Source organism: Rattus norvegicus, chromosome 10 (assembly GCF_021556685.1).
Source record: "Rattus norvegicus strain SHRSP/BbbUtx chromosome 10, alternate assembly SHRSP_T2T, whole genome shotgun sequence".
NCBI lineage: Eukaryota > Metazoa > Chordata > Mammalia > Rodentia > Muridae > Rattus > Rattus norvegicus.
The window spans coordinates 25,527,235-25,551,949 of NC_141543.1; the positions used below are offsets into that span (position 1 = coordinate 25,527,235).

The following is a 24,715-nucleotide window of genomic DNA, read 5'->3' on the forward strand; positions in this document are numbered from 1 at the left end:
TCAGACATCCCAAGCCTACGTATGCATCTGTTGTTTGTACTGAGTTTGACTCTAGGGAAAACTGAATCAGGGTTGCTTTTAGCCTCATCTTCTCTGCCGATCTTGGTCTTGCCCTTTCTCCTTTCATGGGCAACCACAGACTTTGTCTTCACTGAGAAGTCACAGTAGCTGTAAAACTGCACTGCCACCACCCTAACTCTACATCAGGGAGACCAGGATGGCTTGAAAACAGCAGCCCTTGCCTTGAGTCCATGGGACTCCCTCCTACTGCTGCTTGTCGGAGGCTGCTCTCCACTAATCATGGAGCCCAAGAGGGGGAACTAAAGCAGGGCTCGCCTGCAAGAGACTAAACACGTGGGCTCTGGAACCCCTCTATCCGCCTGGGGGAAACTATGCTGCAGCCTGAATCCTCTCCTATCTTCCTCCTCCTCTCTCTCTCCTTCAGTCAGTCCTTCCTTGCAGCTCACTCTCCAGTTACTGCCTCCCATTCCATGTTCTCACAGAGGCTTTCCAACACATCTAGTGACTGTCTGATGTCATCTCAGTCCAGTTTCTTGGAGAATCAGCATTTATATTACTGGGATAAAGCACCATGACTAAAAGCAACTTCCGGGAAGGAGTGGATTTATTTTAGTTTCAAACTCTCGGGTCACTCGCCATCGCTGAGGGAAGTCAGGGCAGGAACCCAAGGCAGAAACAGACGCAGAGGCCATGGAAAAGCATTAGTGGCTGGCTTCTAGATTCCTCAGCTTGCTTTCTTATGCACTCAGGACCACCTGCCTGAATTGGCGTCACTCCCAATGGGAGGGCAGGAGGGCCCACCCTCTCCCAGCAATCATTAATCAAGAAAATGTCCTACAGACTCGCCTACAGGCCAAGCAGATGGGTGTGTTTTCCTACTGACGTTTTGACTTTTCAAATTATGTCAGCCTCTGTCAAACTGAGGAAACAACACAACAACAACCAAACAACTAAAATAAAACCAAAACCGGTTCCTGTCCTGACAGAAACAAGGAGCAAGACCATTAAAATCCCACATGGAGACATAGGTGAGAGACGTCTACCCCAAAGGTCAGCAGGGACCTCCTTCTGTGGGATGGGATGGAGGGAAAGAATGACAGTTACCCATCGGAGCAGAAGGGAACGAACTTCCCAAAGGTCATGATACTGATCCAATGTTCTCACACAACCATTTAGCATCCCATCTCTCTTGATCCCTCAAGGCCAACGGGTCTACTAGGCCCGTTTCCTAAGTTACATTTCGAACTGTTTCTTGTTTTGTTTTGCTTTATTTCCACATTAAGGTTACTTTGAAGACTCTTCAGATTGATTTTACAAGAAAATAATGAGAAGAGAAAACCAAAAAAAAAATTTTTTTTCTGTGCCATTTCATTGAGTTCTGCCCCCTGTCTCTTATCCAACCAGTCCAGACAGCCTTGTACCTGTTGGGAGTCTTTGTGCACTATAATTCTTTACGTGTCTGCTCAACATTTAAGTAGAAATGGAAAAATCATAAAAGTATATGTTTTTATGCTCAAAATAAAGATTTATTTCCCACGAACATATTAGATGTGATATTTTTTTGAATTAGACAATTTCTTGAGCGGCACATCAAAATATTTTAATGCAGACACTGCACTAAATCATTTCCAATAAAGAGCAGACAGCATCATGAATTTTTCAGTTGCAGGCTGGATTGTTACAGGGAACTCTCAATGAGCCAGTCTGGGAGTTAGTGGTCAGGCCATATATACACCAGGTTAAACTGCATATGCTTAACGTGAAAATTCCAGCAGACGGAGGCTGGCAACAGGAGGGAGCGTTTAATTGAAGCCAAACCTGTTTAGGCTCCCCAGTTTTGCCAGCATGAACGGAGCTAAATTGGCTCCCTGCTCCCGTTTTACCGCATGACATTTTAGTTACCTCGGCATCTTGCTATTCTGTATAACTGCTTCGTGGCTCATCTAGTAATCCGATCTGTGTTCCCCTTAGCCTGTGGTGTAGAGTGAGCATAGTCAATCCATGAAATGCCTGCCAGTGCGTTTGAATGCCAGATGGTAGTCCAGGGCAAAGCTGGAGATGGTAGTACCTAGAAGAGAGAAATAAGGGGGAATGGTACTGATTCGCACACCAGAGAGGGCCGAGGGAAACTGTAGACAGAAACCACTTGATGGGAAGGAGGAAAGGGCAGAGAGCAGATAAAAAGAGCACCCCCCTTCCTAGGCTGGGTGTCTGAGTTACCCATGCAGGTCTTCACCAGAAGGGGAGTCTTGCAGATGCAAGAGGAAACCTGGGCTCAACCATGGGTAAAAGGCAAGTGTCTTCCAATTAGGGAAGATTATCAGTGACCCCAGTTCCTTATTAGTAATGGCTTGAAAGTGCAGATGTATCAATGTCATATGACTATGTTCTATTGTGTATAAATTGCCCCCACAAGATCATCTATTTTCTTCTTTGTCTGACTCTCTATTAATGCATACAGAACAAAATGCAAATTAGGCAACTTAAAACTCTTAATAAGTCCCTGGTTCTTGAATTGGTTCCTCACTTCATTTTCCTACATGTGGTTGTAGACAGAGAGTTCCCAGGTCTGCAGCCACCTAACACTTGACTGCCCTGAAGATCTTAGACGTGTTATAGTTGTTGCTGGCTGCTGATATGGGCCTCAGCTGAGGCTGTCGCCTGGAACCTCTCTATGTGACCTCTCCATATGAAAAGTATGACAGCCAGCCCCAAAGACAAAACAGCCTCAGAAACCCTACATTAAAGTTCAGAGGGGTTGGGCATTTAGCTCAGTGGTAGAGCGCTTGCCTAGCAAGCCCAAGGCCCTGGGTTCGGTCCCCAGCTCCGAAAAAAAAGAAAAGGAAAAAAAAGTTCAGTGGTAGAACAGTCACCCAATCTTTCAGGCTTAATTTGACTCCTATTCCTGCCAACACCAAGCCAACCCAATCCCAACTTCCCCAAACAAATGAACAGACCAATTAACCAAAAACAAAACCTACAACCAAATCCCATCTTTCGGATGTTAAGACAGAATCACTGAAGCCAGCCCAAACTCAAAGGGAGGAGAGTTTGACTCCTCCCACCAACACAAGGAGCTGTATACTCAACACAAAGGATTTCAGGGGGAGTTGGTGGGTCGCATTTTTGACTCCTGGCCATCTCCCATATTTGAGTGACTAACGCTTTTTACCTCTAAGTTTGCTTCCCAGATGTAACAGCCTACTGCAGAGCTGTTCTGGGTTGGTGATGGCCATAAAGGGTGACATTGAGAAGCATGACTACTTAGAGGCAGGAAGACTTACCTGGCTTGGAGAGTGCACTTTTCCACGTAGCCACCGTGGGCCTTCTGTCTGAGCCTAAGCTTGAGTACTGATACAACAGAAACAGAAAGAAGCTGTTCTTTGCTTCTCCAGCATCCTTTGTTGAACCTTGGGCAGCCACTGGGAGGCATTCAAGGTGTAGACTTCAGCAAGGAAGCTAATTTTCAATGAAAAAGTCCTATGTACCCCAGTTAGGAAGAGAAGTCAGGCTCTAGTACAAAGCATTATTATGGTGGCTTTTAGGGGACTTCGAGAAGGAAGGATTCCATCCTGAAGAAGAAAACCAAAGAACAGGGTCTAATGGAGATGGGATGCTGTCGGACCACTGTGTGGCTGATATGGGGAAGCACTCTGCCTCTGGCTTGGGCACCCTTTCTTTTCTGAGGCTTAGTTATTCAACAGCAGTGAGTGAGTGTGATTTCATAGCTTCTGGCTTCTGCACAGTCTTAACCAAACTATGCCACGTTAGAAATCCTTAAATCAGTCCAAATGTTCTCTGGTCCAGGCTGCAGTGTGTGACTGCTCCATCCGTTCCATAGAAGACTCTTTACAAATCTTTCTGCTCTTAAGCCTCGGTTCTCAGAAGAGCATCAGAGACAAGGGTCTGTTTTGAAACACGAAATCTGACCGATGGCTCCCGGGCATGGCAACTTTTTCTGCTGGTGTTTCCCCATTTGCCACGTCTTACCCACTCTCCGTTTTCTGAGTTCTACCCTGCTTGGGAAGAACAGTTACTGACCTTAATGGAAGCCTCTGGCTTTCTGACTTCTGTTTGGGTTCAGCCAATCAGAAGACTCAACAGGAAACAGGAGGCCCTGGGTGCTGAGGAAGAGTGAGCTACTTGTCCTTTGGTGAATGAGTCTTGTTGTCACTCGCTGTGGTTTCCCAAGACCACATCTGCTTCACTACCCTCCAGTTCCAGCTCTTTGTTTCCTCTCTGGTGTCTTCAGGTGGAGAGGTGGTGATGGCTTGTCAGCGCTCTTTATCTGGGTCCCTCAGCATCCTTCCCTAGTCCCTTTACTCTCATCCCCATGCCTGTAAAAAGAGAGATGGCTCAACAGTTTATAGCACGTACTGTTCTCACAGAGAAACCAAGTTCAATTCCCAGCACCCACATCAGGAGGCTTATGATTTCTTGTAACTCCAGCTCCAGGGGGATACAAGACCTCTGGACTCCATAGGTAGCTGCAATTGTGTGTGTGTGTGTGTGTGTGTGTGTGTGTGTGTGTGTGTGTGTGTGTGCACCCCCTATATACATAATTAAAATAAAAATTTAAAGGGTAGGAGGCTGGAATGATGGCTGAGCAATAGGTCTGAAATTTGGTTGCCGGTCCCCATATCAGGAAGTTTACAATACCTTTAACTCCAGCTCCAGGGAATCTAACATCTACTTCTGGCCTCTATTGCTACCTACATTCACATACACATACCCACTCATAGGCATATAACTACATACCCATAACTTAAAATCAAATAATAATCTAAAAATAGTGTAAGGCAGCCAGACATTAAACGGAGCTTGGGGAATCCTGTGGAAGAAGGCTAGAAAGGATTATAGGAGCCAGAAGGTTCGAGAATAGTGCTAAAACTCCTCACAGAATCAACTAACCTGGGCTCATGAGAGGCTCGCAGAGACTGAACCACCAACCAGGGAGCCTGCGTAGGACTGAGCTAGGCCCTCCGTGCATACGTAACAGTTGTAACTGCCTGATCTTCTGGTGGAATTGCTAAGAATGGGAGCAGGGGTGTCTCTGATCTGTTGCCTGCACTTGAGACCCTTTCCTCATACTGGGTTGCTACATCTAGCCTCAATAGGAGAGAAGGTGCCTAGTCTCACTGCAAACTTGATATACCAAGGCAAGGCCAGTTAATATCCTTGGGAGGCCTGCCCTTTTCTGAAAAGAAACAGACAAGGAGTGGATTTGGGGGGTGGGCAACATAGGAGGAAGCACTGGGAAGAGAGGAGGTAGGGGAAACTGCAGTCTGGATGTATACATACATACATACATACATACATACATACATACATACATACATACACACACAGTGTAAGGAAAGCAGAAGTTTCCATCTGAGGTTCTAACTGCTGCAGCCTCTAGTGGCTTCTTGGGGGTTTCATGATGGAGAGCAGGCCCCTCTCTGCATGACCACCACAGTTCTCTGTTGAACGGTTCCTCACATCAGGCTGCTAGGGTTCCCTTCCATTCCTACAGCTTCCTCCCTCCTGCCCTTTGCACTTACTTGCCTTCCGGTCTTCCTAAGTCCCAGTCTTCCCATGCTGAGCCAACTCCAGTTCCCTTGATGTCTTCCTCTAAAGACTGTTTGGGGAGGTCTTTGGGATTCATTTGGACTAAACATCTCAGTTGTTCCTTAAAATGCCTTGTCATATCCCCTCCCCACACCTGAAGTAGTTATGGATGATCCTTGGCTTCTGTTGGATGTATAAGTGGATATGATATTGAAAGTATCAGTAAGCTAAATCGGAATGCAATGTGCTATCCACCCAACAATGTAACCTACCCTACCTATCATTAATGTGCTCAGAACACCTACATTAGCAAACTCAGGGGCAAAGACACCCAATTAAAACTCTATTTTACATTAAATCCTGGAATGTCCTGTGTGAATACAGCGGCAAAAAGCATAATAAAACAACAACAACAAAACCCAGAATTGCTCTGTAACATTATCCCAGCAAATGATCAAACCTCACGATCTGAAGTACACGTTTTTCTCGGTATGCGTCGTTTTGACACCACCGTAAACTTCAAAAGCTCTAAGTCAGACCACATAAGTGAGGGCCATGTGCATTTGATCGCCCTGTCGTCCTGCTAGACTCCAGAACCAAGAGAGCAGACTCCAAGTCAATTTTGTCTCACTTGTCTGTTCATGACATTCTTGCACACTGTAGGCCCTTGCTAAAGAATTTTTAAGTAATAAATATATTCCAAAATCCCCAATAAATAGAGCCCCAACACATATGTTTTCAATAAATACATCTTCAACAAATCTATGAAGACATATATACAATCCTCAATAAAATGTAAGAATATATTTTCAATAAATGTGATTTATAATCCCGCGTTTCACTCCTGGAGGTTGAAGAATAGGTCAGTGTTTCTAAGGCCGTGTTTTTAAAAACAGGGGCTGTGGTGAGGGCTTGGCTCATCAGGTTTTCTACAACTTAATTTGCCCCCTGTACCTTCGATCCCCTTTGGATATTTTTAGAAATCCTGTATCCAAACAAATCTCTGGGAGGAAAATTTATATTCCCACCACCACCATGTGTGTGGTGTGCACCGGAGCAGAAAAACAATCAAGCATGCATTCGACAGAGGGGAGAGCAGCAGAGCAAGCGTCCCTGTGCGAGCATCCAGAGGGAGCCAGCCTATCAGCTGCCTGCCTTGCAAGTGACTGTTTTATATTTGTGGTGGACCAGCAGCAGTGAAGAAGAGTTTACAGCCTCCAATCTAGAACAAAAGACTTAGAAAAATATTCTCAATAGATAATTCAGCTGAGTGTCTCAGGGCATTGGGGAGCTCAGCAGGGGACCCTCAGAATTGGTTTCCTTTGATCTGACAAATCTACCCTGATCAGTGGGATCTCATACCGTTTCTCTGGCCAGATTTCAGACTCTCACACTCAGGGAGACCCTCACAGAGTTACCGAACTGTGAGGGCAAAGGCCCCACCAAGTATTCAGCCGTCAGCATCTCCACTGGCTTCTTGGGAAATAGCCTTAGGTGGCACCGAGTGCCACCTCTTAAAGTATCAGTTCTTACTGTCCTGCCTGCCTAAGTTGGGGAATATTATTATGGCAGAAGAAAAACATCATTTCCCACACTGTCTTCTGGAAAAGTGATACCCCTCTGTGTGTGATGCTGCGCTGGCATAGTAGCTGCAGCCAGGCATGGTATCTACCTGACAGGGTTTGTGAGACTTAGATCCTGTAAGGGGCCAGATGGAAGAAAAGAAGATTGGGAGTTCGCTGTGAAAAAGTCCTATGAGAGAGAAGACTCCGGTCATCTAGACAGAGGTCAATAGGAAAGAGGCAAGGTAGAATAGAATGCTCTTTCTAGACGGGTGGTGTCCTTTCTTCTAGCCCCTCTCTGTGCATCTGAGCTTTCCTGGAGCCCAGGACGTAGTCTCACAGGATTCAGTCTTCTGGACAATTGATCACTCCCCTAACACATACTCTTTAAGGCCTGACTCATGTTTCAAGCCCCTTTGTCTCTTAGACCTGATGAGGGCAGACAGTCCTTCTGGGAGAAAGTACTGGCTGTTTGACCTGATGGTACAGTAAGTACCGGGAACAATTCGTGTTTCTGACCACAAGCCATACCTTGTATGGCTACTTCGCTACAGCACACCCCCTCCCCTGCCCCCATCCTCAATACTATCCCAGGATCTTTTACTTAAGAACCCAAGATTCAGGATCAAGGAATTAAGGGCTGGTGTTCCAATATAGAACGCAATCTTTGAAGAAGACTTTTTATTTTTGTTCTTTTGTGTGAGAGCTTGCTGTTGTTGTTGCTGTTGTTGTTTGAGACTCAGTCTTGCTATGGAGCTGTGGCTGGTCTGGAACTTGTTATGTAGGCCAGGCTGGACTCACAGAGATCCATCCATCTGCTTCTGCCTGCAGTGCTGGAATTAAGTCGTGCGCCACTGTGCTTGGCCCACTGAAGGAGTTACTTGAGTAACTTGCTAATCCTGAAGAGAAAATGTGGACAATAATAGAACCTACTTCGCAGAACTGTAAGCCCCACTGTGATCTGTGAGGTGGGCGGTGACGTCTGCACATCACTAGTTAGCCCACTCTCCTTTAGCTTCTCCTCCTCTTGTTCTTTTATCTTCTTTCTTATCTTGAGGTCAGCCACATTTGGCCCACAAATATTTACAGGGTACTTCAAGGTAGATCTGTACCCAAAAAGATTGTCCTACCTACTTACCAGAGGGGACAAAAGATCTGAGACATGAATCTGGCCTCAACAGCATGGATTCCACTGAGTGATCAATGTCGATAATATAAGAACTCTACTGTGGGTAAGCTCAACGGCTCAACTCAAAGACTATGGAACGGGACGTACTGAGCAGAGCGAGCACCCAAGCTTGAGAAATCTTGTCAGACAAACTGAGAGGAGAAGGCACTCTAGATTGTCAAACAGCGTCAGCCACTCCCTTTAAATATGAAACCGCCTAATGAGTTCAAAGGTCAGTGAGTAGGCAAGGTGACTGAAGTGTCTTGCGTGTTGTGTGTACCAGTGATGGATAGTTGAAGGAACCCCTTGCTCCAGGAAGCAAGCTTGTGGGTATCCTTACCCTAGAGGCCGCTGCAGTCACAGGATAAGTATGTCTCTTCAACTTACTTGCAAATTTCAGGCACGTTATTTGCCCATTAAAAATAAGTGAGATGTCACAGGGAACAGACTGCAAAATTCCCCTGGCAAATTTTGATTAAGAGCATTGACAGATATCTTGCATTTCAAGGGTATCATAGTCAAGATTTCTACTGCTAGGATAAAAACACAATGGCCACAGGCAATTGAGGAGCAAAGGGTTTAATTTCAGCTTGTAGCTTATCGTCCCTCTTCAAGTGAAGTCAGAGAAACTCAAAGCAGGGACCTGGAGGTTGAAACTGAGGCAGAGGTTGCGTGTCTGTTGAGTAAGAGGAATGCTTACCGGACAGTTCCCTGTGACCTGATTTCTTATAGACCTCAGGACCACCAGCCTAGGAGTGACACTGGACAATGGCCTGGGCCCTCCCACACCAATTAAGAAATGCTAATCACTAATTTAGTAAATACCACATGGACTTGATAATAGGCCAATTACTGAGAGTCCTGCTCTCTCCCCCATGGGATTTGGGTACAGAGAGCTGTGGGACCGGTTCAGTTCCTTGCCCAGGCTGCCATTTTCCTAATTGAAATTCCCTCTTCCCAAGTCACTTTAGCTTGGGTCAAGTTACCAAACACTATCCAGCACAAAGGGAAGGCTTAGGACTGCGCCCCCAGGCCCAGTGGTTAATTCTTCGATACAGAGCTCTGTCACCCAATTCTGAGATTCACAGCTAAAAGTAGAGTCCATAGTAGCAGAAAACATGACTCAAAATGACAAAGCATTTTATATCAGAGGAAGAAAGGATGGCGAGAGCAGAGCCCTTTCTCCGATTTCATCTGCAGAGAGGATGAAGTTGTGAGAGAAGCTCTTTGCCTGAGGTTACAAGAGAATTACCTGTGGCTCTCCATTGTTTCTTAAAAAACAACTAAGAGATGGCAGGAGGTATCACAGTGTGTGCATGGAGACTAAAAAGGTCTGTGTTTATTGAAGGGTTAATTAAAGCAAGGGAGGTTTGCGGGAAGCAACAATGTGTGAGGGTTTCTTATGAGGCTGATTTAGTGGGGGTGGAGGGGGCTGATGGTGAACATTCTCATAGACAATGCTAAGGACTTGGATGTCACCCTGCAGGTGATGGACAGCCAGAGGATCGAAACATTGATTTTTATTTTAAGTAAAGGACTTTGGAAGGAGTTTGTGAAGGCACTAGGGGGTGTGCTGATCTGCGAGCAAAGAAACCAGTAGATAGATTATAGTAGCATCATTCATACAGTGTCCCTAATACAGCCACCCCACCTCCTGTGTCTGTGATATTCCTTCAAAATGAAACTCTCACACCGAGTCACAAACTGAATATAGTGGTCTCATTGCTGGTGAATTTTCTGTGCCATATAAAAGCTTCGCCTTCAGTGGTCCTGAGTCCAGGCATCACTTGCTTAAGAGAGTCTGTCTCGGAGCTTCTAATGAACTGTTGCCCTGGTTGTGATCTCCCCGCCCCGCCCTGCTTAAACCCCCAGCAGTATTTTTCTCTCACACTAATGATATAGAAGGGACCGTTTCCAAAAGTCTAGGGTGGCCAGTGCATGCATGGATCCTGTTGTCCCAGAGATAACAGTTATGGAGCTGCAAGTGCAGGGTCTTCAAGGGTCCCAGGGGAGCATGGAAAGGACACTTGTCCCATGCAGCATAAAATGTTCAACTTCACCATATATCAATGCAATCCCAGCACATGGGAACTCTAAGACAGGAAAATGGCTACAAGTTCTTGGACAGCCTGGACTGCATGGTGTGATGGTAGTTGCCAACTTGACAGAGCTTGGAATCACATGAGAGATGGTTTCCTGGTTGCGTTAATTGGTATGGGCGTGCCTACCTGCTGTGGGTGGCACCATTCCCTGGCAGGAAGCTTGGATGATAGAAGCTAAGACAGAAAGCTGAGCAGACTCAACCACGTCTGCTTCCCGAATGGATGTGATGCCAACTGCTTCAAGACTTTACGTCTTTCCTGTTGCCTCCTCTTCCCTGCTATGGTAGACTACGCCCTTGAACGATAAGCAGAAAGAAACCTGCCCTCCCTGACTCCCTTGAGTGGCTTTGTCAGAGCATTTTCTCACTGCAACAGGGAAAGAACTTAAGACATAGGGAAACCTTGTCTCAAAAGGAAAAAGTTGTAAATGAAAAGACGTTGTATTTTCATACACAAGGACGTTTTGAAGGTCGAAGGAAGCTGAGTATTGACATAAATCCTTAAGAGACAACCTCACCGTCTCTATTAACACCCCCCAGCTCTCCACCGGAAACTGTCTAGGATAACATGTTGTCAATGCTTATTACAAAGCAAACATGCTAGACCGTGTGGTTCAGCAGTTCCACCATGAAACCACAGACTGAGTGTATGCTCACAGATATGTGCTAAGAACCACCATGCATCTGTAGGTGCAACAGCGAAAACTGCAAGCAAACCTTATTCCCATCATTAGAAAAGATGCAAAGGGACTCTTTAAAATGGAGGAAATATAAAGCACTTAATATGCAGGAGGAGATGCTACTCCCCAATTTAGATCTTTACACTCTATTTACAGAGAAATAAAGCTATAAACAGATATTCTGATACTGGAAAAAATCTTAAAGTGCAGAGCAATAATACTCTCTATGATTATTCTTAGACCAATACACGAATGGCAAACTTATAAATGTATAGACAGGCAGGTTATGAGTCACCCTCTTCCTGATCTAACCTCTGGGGATGAAGGTTGGGAAATGAGACTGTTAAGAACACAAAAGAGACATTAACTGAATGCCCCGTGGCTCAGCACCGTCTTCCCAGCTCACGTCTGGAGGACTTCAAGTCCAAATTTATAGCCCTTGCATAGCACAGAAATCTCCAACCGCGAAAGTGGTGTTTAAAAAGAAAACAGCTCCTGGCTGATGAATCCACAGAAGCATTCTGCAGTCAAACAGTCACTGAATGGAGTGCATGTGACTATCTGACTTACAGGCCAGCCCTGCTGGTGATAGCTCTCCAGCAAGATTCACGAAAGGCACCGGAAAGTCGTCCGCCGCAAGCAAGAGTCAGTAGATATGGCTCACTGGAGAATGAAGACCTGATATAATGGAGCATTCCTGAAAAAAAAATATTTAAACTAATCAGAGAGTTCCCATTCGCAAGGTTGGGGCCTTCACACCATTAGCTCGATGACCCCTCGGTGCTGTCACAAACCAAGACTGCTGTGTACTACTTCTCACCTTTTCTGAGCGGAAGCATTCATTGATCGATCGGCGTGGTGAGGCGAGCGGCAGGCATCTGTGTTCGCATGAAGAGACAGATAAGCTTTCGGGTTTGGTTCTTAGGACTCCAGGCAGGGAGGAGCCACACCTGGATCAGATGGAGTTTGAACTGGAGAAAAGGATTGGAGGGGTGTTAAGGATGTGTCTCTTGGGAGAGGAGAGAGTTTAAATGTGGACTGGACAAAGGGAACAAAAGGACTTTTGGTGACCAGTGTCCCCGCACTCCCTCACTCTTCTAGCCAGGTGCAATTAGCCAGGATCATGTGACTGTTTCTGGGCCATAAACTGCAAGCGAGCCACACCCATCTTGGGCTGAAGTTTAGAAGGCTCAGGATGTACGTTCCCTTTTCATTCCTCGGAGACTGAGGCAGCTCCGTCTTGAGATGATTGTTCAGCCACCAGATGGAAACAGCTGGGTTGCAACCACTGCCTGGAGAGCACTGCAGATGTTGCATGAGAGAAAAATAAACTTCAGCGAGGTAAGCCAAAATGCAAATCGTGTGTGACTTTTAACACAGAGAGAGACAGAGACACAGAGAAACAATGACATAGACAGACAGAGACAGACAGACAGACAGGCAGGCAGACAGACAGACAGACAATAATAATGTCCATTAGAGTAAGGAGTGGTAGCACATGATTTTAATCTCAGCACTTGGGAGGCAGAAGCAGGCAGATCTATGAATTCAAAGCCAGCCTGGTCTACAGAGTTCCTGGACAGCCAGGGCTACACAGAAAAACCCTGTCTCAAGAAAAAAAAACATTAAAAAAAATGCTAACAGTGTAAAAGGGAATCATGCGGAGAGGCAGCCCTACCATAAGAAGGACACACCCAGAAATAGTGGGCTAAAACCCTGAAGTCGTGGAAACGCATAGCTACTGACCCCACACTTAAAAGAATATTTAAGTGCCAGATGCACAGGGCGCCTTTTAAAAATTACAAAGAAAACTACCATTAAAGGAAATTAATAGATGCTTTCAAAGTGAAAAGATAGCATTTCACGAGAAACATTACTGGAACATACAAAGACTTGTCACACCTAGGCACACGCACACACACAGACACACACACACAGACACACACACACATACACACACACAGACACACACACACACATACACACACACACAGACACACACACACACATACACACACACACATTGGGTGGGGTTACAAAAGATCTACATACCCAGTTCATTATAGAAACTTCCTAAAGATATTAAACTGATATTATTCCTTGGGGAAATACAAATTAAAATATCATTGCAGTACCCATATGACACCACCAAAATAAAAATAAAATAAAACAAGACTTGGCAGATGCGTTGAGACAAGGCTCTCCTGTGTCTGTGCACAAGTGTAAATTAGCACAGACACATGGGAAACCATTCCACAGGGAAACTGAGCTGAACATAAACTTCCTCTACGTGGTAGAACAGTGGCTCCTGAAAGCTGTCGAGGTACCAGAGTTGGCAAATATGGCAGGTCAAGTGGAAGAGAGGAATTAAGGCTGTAGGTAGAACTGAGGCTGATGATCTTGAATGGAATTAAATCAGAGGGATTGTCCCCTTGTATGATCTGTGTGGGTCCAACATAATGTCAAATGTCTCGGAAGTGGAAAGAGGAATTAGAATACAAGAGTAGGGGTGAGAAGAATGTGGATCGGTGTTGTAGAGGACAGGTGGCCAGGAACCCGGGAGAGCAGCTCTGGGGCAGGAAAGACAAAGTCAGAGACTCTTCCCTAAGGCCTCCAGACAGCACAGTCCTTGCCTTAGCTTTCACACAGAGAAACTCATGCTGGACTTCCCGTCTATACAACTGTAACTTATTACATGTATGTCGGTTTAAACTGCTACATGTGTGGCAATTTGACACAGTGACAATGGAGAATAAATATATCCTGACTCAGCATTTACACCCCCAGATGTATGTCTAACTGAAAATCAGAGATCTGTGCTCCAAACGACAAGAACAAGCGCTCTCATTACAAACATACTCATACTTGCTTGTATGGGAAAGCACTGGTCTCCGTAAGTGTACAATGAGGAATTTGTATCCTTTTAACACAAAGGAACACTAAGCCTATTCAGTCAGCCATACTGAGGAATTTGCACACAACAGTATGGTGTCTCTTATACATGGAAGGTTAGGGAAAAACAAAAGAGTTCAGGCTGAAATTCTACTTATGAGCTGGGACTCACTGGTAGAGCTCTTATTTAGCATGTGTAAGCCCCGAGGTCAATACCCAATGTTGGGGGTTGCAGGGAGAAGAAAACAAAGAAAGGAAGGAGAGAGAAAAAAGAGAGAGATGCATTGCAGATAGACAGATGGTATGATTGATAGATAAAGATAAAAGAAAGATGTTAGAGATAGATGACAGACAGATGACAGAGATTGATTTTATATTCAAAGATCACTAAAGTTAACCTATGGCTATAGAACCAGGAGACCCCCATGGCAGGATCTGCTGAGTAAGGTCTAGAGGATGCAAGTTTTCTATCCCTTGACTCAGATTGCGCTCTCTCTCTCTCTCTCTCTCCCTCCCTCCCTCTCTCTCTCTCTCTCTCTCTCTCTCTCTCTCTGTGTGTGTGCGTGTGTGTGTGTGTGTTACATGTGAATGCCATTCTTGACTTCAGAAGGCAATAGATCGGTGAAAAAGTAGACTAGACACCCTGTGGTACAAATTAAAAATTTGGAAATGAATCTGATGAAACTATAAAGATAGAGAGGCTAGGAGATAAAGTGAGTAAAACTAAACGAGTTTTATTAATTTATTTACTTATTCACTTTACATCCCAATAATCAGCCCTCTCTCCTCCCAGCCCCACCTCACACAGCTCCTCCTTACACATGCCTCCCCCTTTCCTCTAAGAAAGGAGAGGCTCCCCTGGCTGTCACTGGACCCTGGCACATTAAAGTCACTGCAGGACTAAGTGCATCCTCTCCTATTGAAGCCAGAAAAGGCTGCTCAGTTAGGGGAATGGGATCCATAGTCAGCCAACAGCTTTAGAGACAGACTCCACTCAAGTTCTTGGGGAACCAAGACCAAGCTACATATCTGCTACATATGTATGTGTGCAGGGGGCTAGCTGCAGCCCATGCTCTCTCTTGGTTGGTAGTTCAGTCTCTGGGACCCCCCCATAGTCCTGGCTAGTGGACTCTGTTGGTCTTCATGTGGGGTTTCTATTCCTTCCAGGTCCTTTCATCCTTCCCCCAACTCTTCCACAAGACTCCCCAAGCTCTGTCCAGTGTTTGGCTGTGGGTCTCTGTATCTGTTTCCATTAGCTATTGAGTGGAGCCTCTCAGAGGACAGTTAGTCATGCTAGGCTCTTGTCTGCAATTACAACAGACTATTATTAACTGTGACGGGGAATGGTTCTTGCCCGTGGGATGGGTCTCAATTTGGGTCAGTCATTGGTTGGCCATTCCCTCTGTCTCTGCTCCTTCTTTGTGTACATCTCCCTCCACTAGGAGTCCTCTCTAGCTCCAGGAGGTAGCCACTTCAGTCTCCATTACCTCCACTGCTAGGAGTCTCAGCTCGAGTCACCCTCATAGACTCCTGGGGTCTCCTCCCCCACCCTCCATCTCAGATCTCTGACTCACCATGGAGATCCTCCTACCGTCACTGACTTCTGTTCTAGGAGAATATTTTAAAGCAAGAAGGCCCCTCACCATTCATAACAGGTGATCCTCTAAGAGAGATAAAAATTGAAAATGCTGTGATTAGCTTCTCACGAGGCTAAGGGTGAAGACTGAATTTCAGGACAGCCTGGGCAACCTAGGAAGATGCCCATCTCTACACACAAGAAGGCCCCTATAGCTTGGATGCCGAAAGTCCTTCCAAAGCCCATGTTTCAAAGGTGGTGGCATTGGGAGGTTCTGTGCCCTGAGGACTTGAGGACTAGTGGGATACCCACTGGGTTACTCCATGTGTACCCTCAAAAGGGATCATGGGACCCTGGCCTGTCCTCTGCCTCTAGATTTTCTGACTTATGTGTAAGCCCGTGTTCTTCCCGTGTTGTGACAGCGACACCAGTTGCCCCAAGCAACGAACCGCCTGAACTCTGAGCCCAACAGACCTCCATTTCAAGACACATGGCTGACACTGTGGTGGCTATGTGGAAGATAGAAGAAATAACATCACTGAAATTGTTCATGACTTAATCTTTAAAAAAAATACTACTTATATTTGGAAAGCAGAATGAGAAAAATGGAAAGAAATGCCTACCATGATTGGTGTAATTAAGTTGGTGTAGTTAAATCATCAACAACGTAAGCTGGTCAAAGGCACTGAAGTAATTAAATAATGATAGCACGGTGTCCGCCTCAGTAGAATTTGAGTTTTACTCATGTATGCTGAGGGACAGGCTTTATCAGCAAAACTCTCTTTTCTGTGTATGGTTTTACGGAATCTGACAACTAGAGAATCGTGTAGCCCCTTCCACAATCAAGATACGTTATAGTTCCGTGACACACAAAACATCTCCCCAACCACATTGTGGTCGGCCCCACTTCCCACCCCAGTCTGTGGCAGCCACTGATCTGAATTCTGTCTTTGCAACTGTCCTTTCCCAGAACATCATGTAATTGGAATCGGGCGGATTTCAGCCTTTTTGGATGGGTTCGTGTTCACGTAATAGAGTGTGTTTGAGCTGAGTCTATGCTGTAGCGTGAGTCTGTTCTTCCTTCTTACTGTCCCCCAGCACTCCCTTGACTTGATGCAACCCGGCATCCTTAATTGCCCACCAGGAGAAGGGAATTGGGGTGTTGCCAGTGTCTGGTTTCTAGGAAGAAAGTTGCTGCGAATCTTTGCCAGGGGGCTTTGTGAGAACACACTTTCATTTCTGTTGGATAAAGAATGGGTAGTCTGGGCCACGTGTTGACTTAAACAAGTGGAGTGTTTAAGGATGGTGATCAGATGGGACACCCCTGCCCAGCACACTTTGCTGACTCGGATGTCGCTGCCTCGTGCATGGCTTCACGAGCTTTTTGAAGGAGCTGGGATCCTGTCTACTGTGACAGTTTCATTTCCCTTCTGTCCTAGAAGCAGGTGAGAGCTACCTCACTCCTTCACCAATACTTAGTGCTACCTTCTCTCTACCCAGTTCCTGTGTGGTGACACTCCCTGTGGTTTTCATGTTCATCCCTCCATGTGCTGTTTGCCATGGGCAGATTTCTTTCGTCTCAGTATAATCGTGTACCTGTTTATTTTAGTTTCTGTCCAGTTTTGGGTTTTGATTATTTTAACTACATTTTTTTGTGGTTTAACGTACAATTTTTTTAAATTTATTCTTCTCTCATATAGTGTCTCATCCTGACAGCCATTTCCCTTCTCCCCTTTCCTCCCAGTCCCTCCCTAACCACCTATCCCAATTTGCTCCTCCATTTCCCTTCAATAAATGGAAGGCTTCCTAGGGATAACAACCAAACATGGCATATCAAATTGCAACAAAACTCGGCAATATCCCACGTGTTAAGACTGGACCAGGCAACCCAAGAAGAGGTAAAGGCTCCCAAAAGCAAGCAAAAGAGTCAGAGACATACCCCACGGACGTTTAGGAGTCCCACAAGAACACCAAGCTACACAACTGTAACAGAGCCTAAGTCAGACGCATACAGGCTCCCTGATTGTCGGTTCAGTCTCTGTGAGCCCTTCTAACTCCTCCAATCATCTCTACCCCACTCTTGAGCAAGATTCCCAAAGGCCCATCTAATGTGTTTGGCTGTGGTCTCTGCATCTGCTCCCATCAGTTGTTGGATGAAGCCTTTCTGGCGATGATACTGCTAGGCTCAGGTCCATGAGTGTAGCAGAGTATCCTTAGGAATTACTTCACTGACTTTTTTCTGGTCATGTTTGGTTCTATCTTAGGTCTCTAGGCTACCCAACCTCAGGTAGGGGGTTCCCTCTCATGGCATGGGTCTCAACCTGGGACCAGTCATTGGTTGGCCACTCCCATTTAAGTTCTGCCCCAGAGTTACCCCAGCACAACTTTCAGGCAGGACAAAGTGTAGGTCGAAGGTTTTGTGGCTGGCTGGTGTCCCAATCCTTCCACTAGAGGCCTTTCCTAATTACAGAAGATGGCTGCCGGCTCAGGCTCTGTATACCCCATCACTAGCAGTCTTTGCTAGGGTGATCCTCTTAGAGTTTCTGAGAGTTTCCATGGCACTAGCCAACTACATGTTGAAGAAAAGGAGATTTAAATTTAACACACCACTGTTTTTTGTTTGGTTGGTTTTTGTTGTTGTTCGTTTGCTTGTTTGATTGATTTGACAGGCTCCTGCCATATAACCTTGCCTAGCCTAGAACTCACAGAGATCCTCCTGCCTCTGTCTCTTGAATGCTGGGATTAAAGTGTACCATCATTTCCAGCCCAATGTCTCACTTTTAAAATAGTGTCATTGCTAAGACATTTTTGCCTGATCTAAGACTCACCTGCTACATTTTCTTCTAGCAGTTTTAAAGTTTTGATCTCAGTCTGCCTTTTCCGTTGTTGTCATGCTAAGTTGGAAGGATTTTCTTCTTTGCCTTTTGATATTTTTTCATGTGTATATGCAAGCATTTCAACAATTATTGAAATACTTGTGTTTCACTACCTAATTTCTTTCATACCTTTGGGGAAATCAAGCGTGAGTGTTTGATTTTAGACATTAGATTATATGTTACTGGTCAGTATCTTTACTTTTCCCGTAATGCCATGGTGGGCTGAATTACTGTACTTTTCTAGTAAGTCTGGAAATCAGGTACTAATATGTCTCCAGAACTTTGCTGTTGTTGTTTTAATTTAGACTACTCTAAATTTATATTGACTGTTCTGCCTTTATATACAAAATACAAAGTGTTAATCTTTACCAGAATGTTGATTGTCACAGTAAATGTATGGCGTTTTGGTGTGTTTATTTATTTGTTTTGAGATAATATCTCTCTGAGATAATGCGGCTCTGGCTGTCCTGGAAATCACTATATAAACCAGGCTAGCCTCAAACTCACCGAGATCCATTGGCCTATCCATCCCGAGTGTTGGTATCAAAGGCCTCGGACACCACGCCCAGCATATGTGTGTGTAAACATGGGGAAGAATTGAGCTTCAGAACACTTACCACTTCATGCTTTTGCCCTATCTCTCTATTGCCATAGTTCACGAATCATTGTTGGTATTTCCTCTTATTCTAACCACCATAAAGTATCATCTGGTTCATACTCTATTTCTTGTTCCATGGGCAACCTTTCCTCACGTTCTAACCCCTTGCGAGTGGGGTGCAGCCATTGCTTCTGGAGCCCCTCTCTATACACACACGATGTGACTGAGAAGACTCTCCATCAGAATTTGGATCCCTACACCCTGAGACGAAAATCAAAAGAGGCTTTTACGGGACACATTTGCAAAGAGAATGGGAGCTTTAAAAAAATTTATGCTCCCGTTAATGGTTTCCTCTGAGTGTACGAGCTGCTTGCCTTGGCTGCACTTGGTGGAGAAGGCTGGGCTTGGCATGGGGTAGACTCACTGCGGCCATCTCTATGTGAACGCATGCAGTGTGCTTGTTAGTTACTTAATGAGGCTGGCGGAGCTCTTCCTGTGTGTCGGACTCTGTTTTGGGCAATGTGACATTTCAGTAGTCATTCATAAATAAATAAATAAATAAATAAATAAATAAATAAATAAATAAATAAATAAATAAAGCTTGCTGTCTGCAAGCTTGGATCATGGCACCACAGGTCATCAATAAATGATAAACTTGAAAAGCAAATGCCGCGTGTGGTGGAAAATGCGTAAGTATCTGACGAAAGGCAAAAAAATAATCCAGAGGAGAGACGAGCTGCAAGAAAAAACTGTGTGGAATGGAGAGATGCTGTGTAAAGTGACTACGTCAAGTAGCCATTGAACGATTATTGAGTTGCCAACGAATACCTTTAAGGAGGTAAATGAGCCCAGTCAGTATTCAGGGGAAATTTCCTCGGATTGGGGAAAATGTCAAGCGAGGCATGATGTGCGGGTACCTGGGAAACACATGAAGTAGCAACAAACCTGCCGGGGCTGCAGCAGGGTGATGATGGTTAGAAGTGCGAGGAAGGAGACTGCATACAAGAGGGGGTGTGTCCTATTATCCAGCGCTTATTATAACACGCGGCAGTAGACTGTTTACAGTCCACCCGTGTGACTGCATTTGGAGACTGTCAGGTTAAAGAAGTAATCATGGTAAATAGAAAAGGACCTAAGTGTGGTGTAGTGTTATGATTGGATTAATAAACCTAGGAGAAAAGATGTGAAACACCTCTCTCTCTCTCTCTCTCTCTCTCTCTCTCCCTCTCCCTCTCCCTCTCCCTCTCCCTCTCCCAAATGAGCATAGAGCAAGATGGTAAATATACATATATATCCAAGAAATAGTGGTCCCACCAGGAAAAGAGCTATGCTGGCTTCCTGATCATGGAGTTTTGCCTCTACAATTTCAAGATAGTAACTTCTTGTTTAGTAACTCAGCATGTGACTGAACACTCATACGGACATTGACATTAGGTGGAGGAAGGAGTATTTCCTTTTTTTATTGGATTCTTTAAAATTTACATTTCAAGTGTTATTCCCTTTCCCAGTTTCCCAGACATCAGCCCCCTATCCCATCCCCCTCCCCTTCTTCTATAAGGGTGTTTCCCTCCCCATCCACGGCCTTCTCCCCACCCCTCTGACATTCCCATACACAGGGGGTCCAACCTTGGCAGGACCAAGGGTTTCTCCTTCCATTGGTGCCCAACAAGGCCATCCTCTGCTACATATGCAGCTGGAGCCATGGGTCAGAGGAAGGAGTACTTCATCCACAAAGAGGGGAAAGAGCAAGGCTTCTGGGGAACTATTTTGGTTACCAAAGGGGAATATGGCAGCACAGACATGGTAAGGTAGGGCCAGAATCCGGGCACACCTGGCAGGACTTTCTCCTGTGTTAGCAGTGGAACTGGGAGAAAGGAGAGGCTTCTTCTGGACTTTTGGCGCTGGGAGGTAAGAAGATTTTATCTCATCAGTTGACAAGGAGAAGGCCACCAACAATAAACAGAGAAGGTTTTAAAAGCTTGGTTTCAATTGTGTTGAATCTGAAATTTTCATTAGACATCCACTGTTATGTGGGTGGCTGGAGACACAAATCTGGTTTCTGGAGTAGAGCTCAGTGATGGAGACATTAATTTGAGCAAAATTAGTATATTAGATGCTATCTGATGAAGTCTCAGAACCAGATCAGTGGGGAAAACAGCTAAGATACGGAAGAGCAGACACATAAGGGCTGAGTCCTGAGCATGAAGACAGGACCCACAAGGCATTCCCAGGCCGAGTTATATGCAGGAAAGCCCTCCCTTGGGGTGTGTGGAGTGAAGTGGGGTAGGCAGAGAGAGTTGCAGGAATGCAAACAGAAGAGAATTTGGTGCCAGGTAGAGGCCAGGAAAAGTACAGGTAAAGGCAAAACAATACTGCCTGACTGTTATTCATGGCTTAAGGTAAGCCCACCTTCCTGGGGTGGTGCCTTGGCCAAATGAATGACTACACCCTACTGGAGTGGCCACACCCAGGCCGGAGACTGAGATGTGTGCAGGGCAAATTCACACTGCTGAGAAGACAGTCTCATCTCCATGGAAGACATCCATCCATGGACCCTAGTGAAGGGCTAGACATGCGATGGAGAGGTAGGTGTTCTCCTACTGTCACACACATCTTTACAACTCTAGCTATATATGACACAAAGATTCATACCTTGTATAGAGTTCTTAGAGTCAGCATTAATATTTCCAAAAACCAATGTCCCAAAACTCATCCTTCCCACCTTTTCCCTGAATCTGGTGTGTGTGTGTGCTCCTCCCCCAGGCTCCAAGTTCTGAGCGCGTGAATCCCATTGTGATATTTTCTTCATCTGCTACCTAGAAAAAAAAAACCCATAATTTGATTTACTGAATCTCTTTAAATCATAAGGAATTATAATAATCTATGCCATCCCAGTCATATTGACGGCCACCAAGAAAACAAGTGACAGCAAATGCTGTCAGTTATGCAAGGGTAGCTACTGCTGGTGGGACTATAAACTGGGGCGATCACTATAGAAATTAGCATAGCGCTTTCCTTAAAACTAGAACTATCATGTGATCGGTGAAACTGCTGGAAGGATTCTAAGCTAACGTATCTCACAGAGATTCCTGCATCGGTGTTTGATGCACGACGAGACTGTATTCGGTGGTTAAGAAAAAACGAAACTAAGACACTAGCAGGAAAACGGACGGAACAGGAGATCGCTACAAAAAGCAAAATAAACTGGACTCGGAAAGACGAACGTTACATGTGTTCTCTGAGATGCAAACCCTGAACTTAAATTTATAAATGCAAGCATGAATGAAAGGAGGAAGGAGATCATGGGAGGAGAGGAAGTAAATCTGCGTGGAGAGGAAGTAAGTCTGCGTGGAGGATGATGGGAACACGAGGGAACAACGTGACAGGGACGCAGAAGGAACGCTATCAGGGGTGGGAACATACTCAGGAGAGGGAAGACAGACAGGAGGACCAGGGGAAGCAGTATGGGGTGGGGAAGGTGGGAAACGAACAAACTCCTGTTAGATTAGGACAAACTTTTGGAAAAGAATAGACTCTAGGCTGGGTGGAGACCTCCATTTCAGTCCCACCCTGCCAGTGCTTGGCTAAGGGACTCCCAAGCATACATACTTGGAAGGCAGCAGGCATACTTAAAGCCATGAATGATAAATAGGCAGCCAGGCAGGTTCCTAGGTCTGCCAGCTTTTCTGAGTAATTCCAAAACCTCTACTAGTCTTCTTATCACTTCTCTCAGCATGATGGGTTCCTCCAGGTTTGGGGACTTCATTAGTCTTTCTCTAAAGCCTCTCTCCCGGCCATATGGCTGCTTGCCTGACAGTGTCTGGCCTCCACGCCAACCTAAACAGTATGGCTTCCTCTCTTTCTCCCTTCTCTCCTCCGTTCTTCTCCAGGTGCTGTTGAGATTTCTATCTTGTCCACTCCAGGGATTTTTTTTTCTTTTCCATTTGAGTCTATTCTTTTATCAGTGAGACCAAGAGCCCAAAGAGGGGAGGCTGACTTCCTTTGCATTACTGTAACAACATATATATGTATATGACCGTGAACCTCATAACTTTGTATGCTAACTAAAAGGAATGCATTAAAAACCTGCTAATATACAAAAACCTGCAAAAGAGAAGATAGACCACTCATAATTCTACCACTTCTGGTGTTCTTTATGTTCTTTTCCTTATGTCAATTTTTATGCCCGTTCCCTCATAATCAGGTTCCACATATCCAGCTGATACATTATTTGTTTCTTTAGTATTTTCCAAGATGCTCTTTCCAAACTATCAATATAGTTGCCTAACTTTTCCCATGATCGTTTATGTGAATAAATGAATGGACAGTATATGATCTGATGATTTACTGTTAGGTCATTTGTTTTTGGTTTTTTTTGTTTGTTTGTTTGTTTGTTTGTTTGTTTGTTTTCTTTTTTTCGGAGCTGGGGACCGAACCCAGGGCCTTGCGGTTGCTAGGCAAGCGCTCTACCGCTGAGCTAAATCCCCAACCTTGTTTTTGTTTTTAAGATTTATTTATTTTATGTATGTGTGTACCCTGTCACTCTCTTCACACTGATCAGAAGCGGGCATCAGATCTCATTACAGATGGTTGTGAGCCACCATGTGGCTGCAGGGAATTGAACTTAGGACCTCTGGAAGAGCAGTCAGTGCTCTTAACAACTTAGCCATCTCTCCAGCCCCCTTGCTTTTGTTTTTCAAGGCAGGATTTCCCTATTGACAGCCCTAGCTGTCCTGGAACTGCATTTATAGACCAGGCTGGCCTCAAATTCACATTGATCTGTCTGGGATTAAAGGCATACACCACTATGCTTGGCCTACTAACCTTTTAAATTGCTTCAAAAATTTTTATTGAAATACATTATAATGAATATATTTGAGCATTTTAAAGCATAATTAATGGGTTCACAATAAATCTATCTACCATTTAATAGCCAGTTATCAATTGACAACCAGCAAAGCACTGTGCTAAATTATTTTTTAATATATATACATTTCATTTGAGGCCTTTATAAGCAGAAAAGACTTCTGAAATGGCATTCCTCAGCATGTATGAAAACTGCAAACAAGATTATGAAGTGTTCTCAAGCAAAATCTTAATATCTCTCTTGATGTGTTTGAGAACTCTTTAGATCAGTGGTTCCCAACCTTCCTAACACTGTAACTCTCTAATACAGTTCCTCATACTGTGGTGACCCCCAATCATAAAATTATTTTTGTTGCTATTGTCTAACTGTAATTTTGCTACTGTTATAAATCATAATGCAAATATTTGTGTTTTCCAGTGGTCTTGGGTGACCCGTGGGAAGGGTCTTTTAACCCCCAAAGGACTGTACCACACAGGTTGAGAACTGCTGTTCTAGAGAACGTTCCCAGAGTCAACTTAGGCCCCTCGTCCCATGTCCCATGGGCATTCATAACTATCCAGAGTTTCGTGTTTACCATTCTGTCAATTTCCTAGTTGTTTTCTTGATATGAATGTGTCAGTAAAGAAACATGATATTCAACCTATCTTAAGGTTTATGAAGTCCACAGTACTATACATATTTTGGACTTAACTTCCTCCACATGGTGTCTTAAAGGTGTTTTTATATTGATGCACCATGCCCTCTTATTTAAACACATGCACATCTTTCTGGTGAAAGCATACCAGAACTCGTTACTCTAAAGAGCACTCAAATTTCTCCCATAA

General features: G+C 44.8%; 1 long non-coding RNA gene across 1 annotated transcript; it reads right to left on the minus strand.

The window, feature by feature from the left end:
• Positions 1-609: 609 nt before the first annotated feature.
• Positions 610-12,200, minus strand: LOC148002812 (uncharacterized). The gene is made up of 4 exons (XR_015631168.1): positions 11,903-12,200; positions 11,653-11,779; positions 3,306-4,358; positions 610-2,089 (listed from the first exon to the last, which is right to left on the minus strand). It is a non-coding gene; the product is annotated as an uncharacterized LOC148002812 (long non-coding RNA).
• Positions 12,201-24,715: the final 12,515 nt, after the last annotated feature.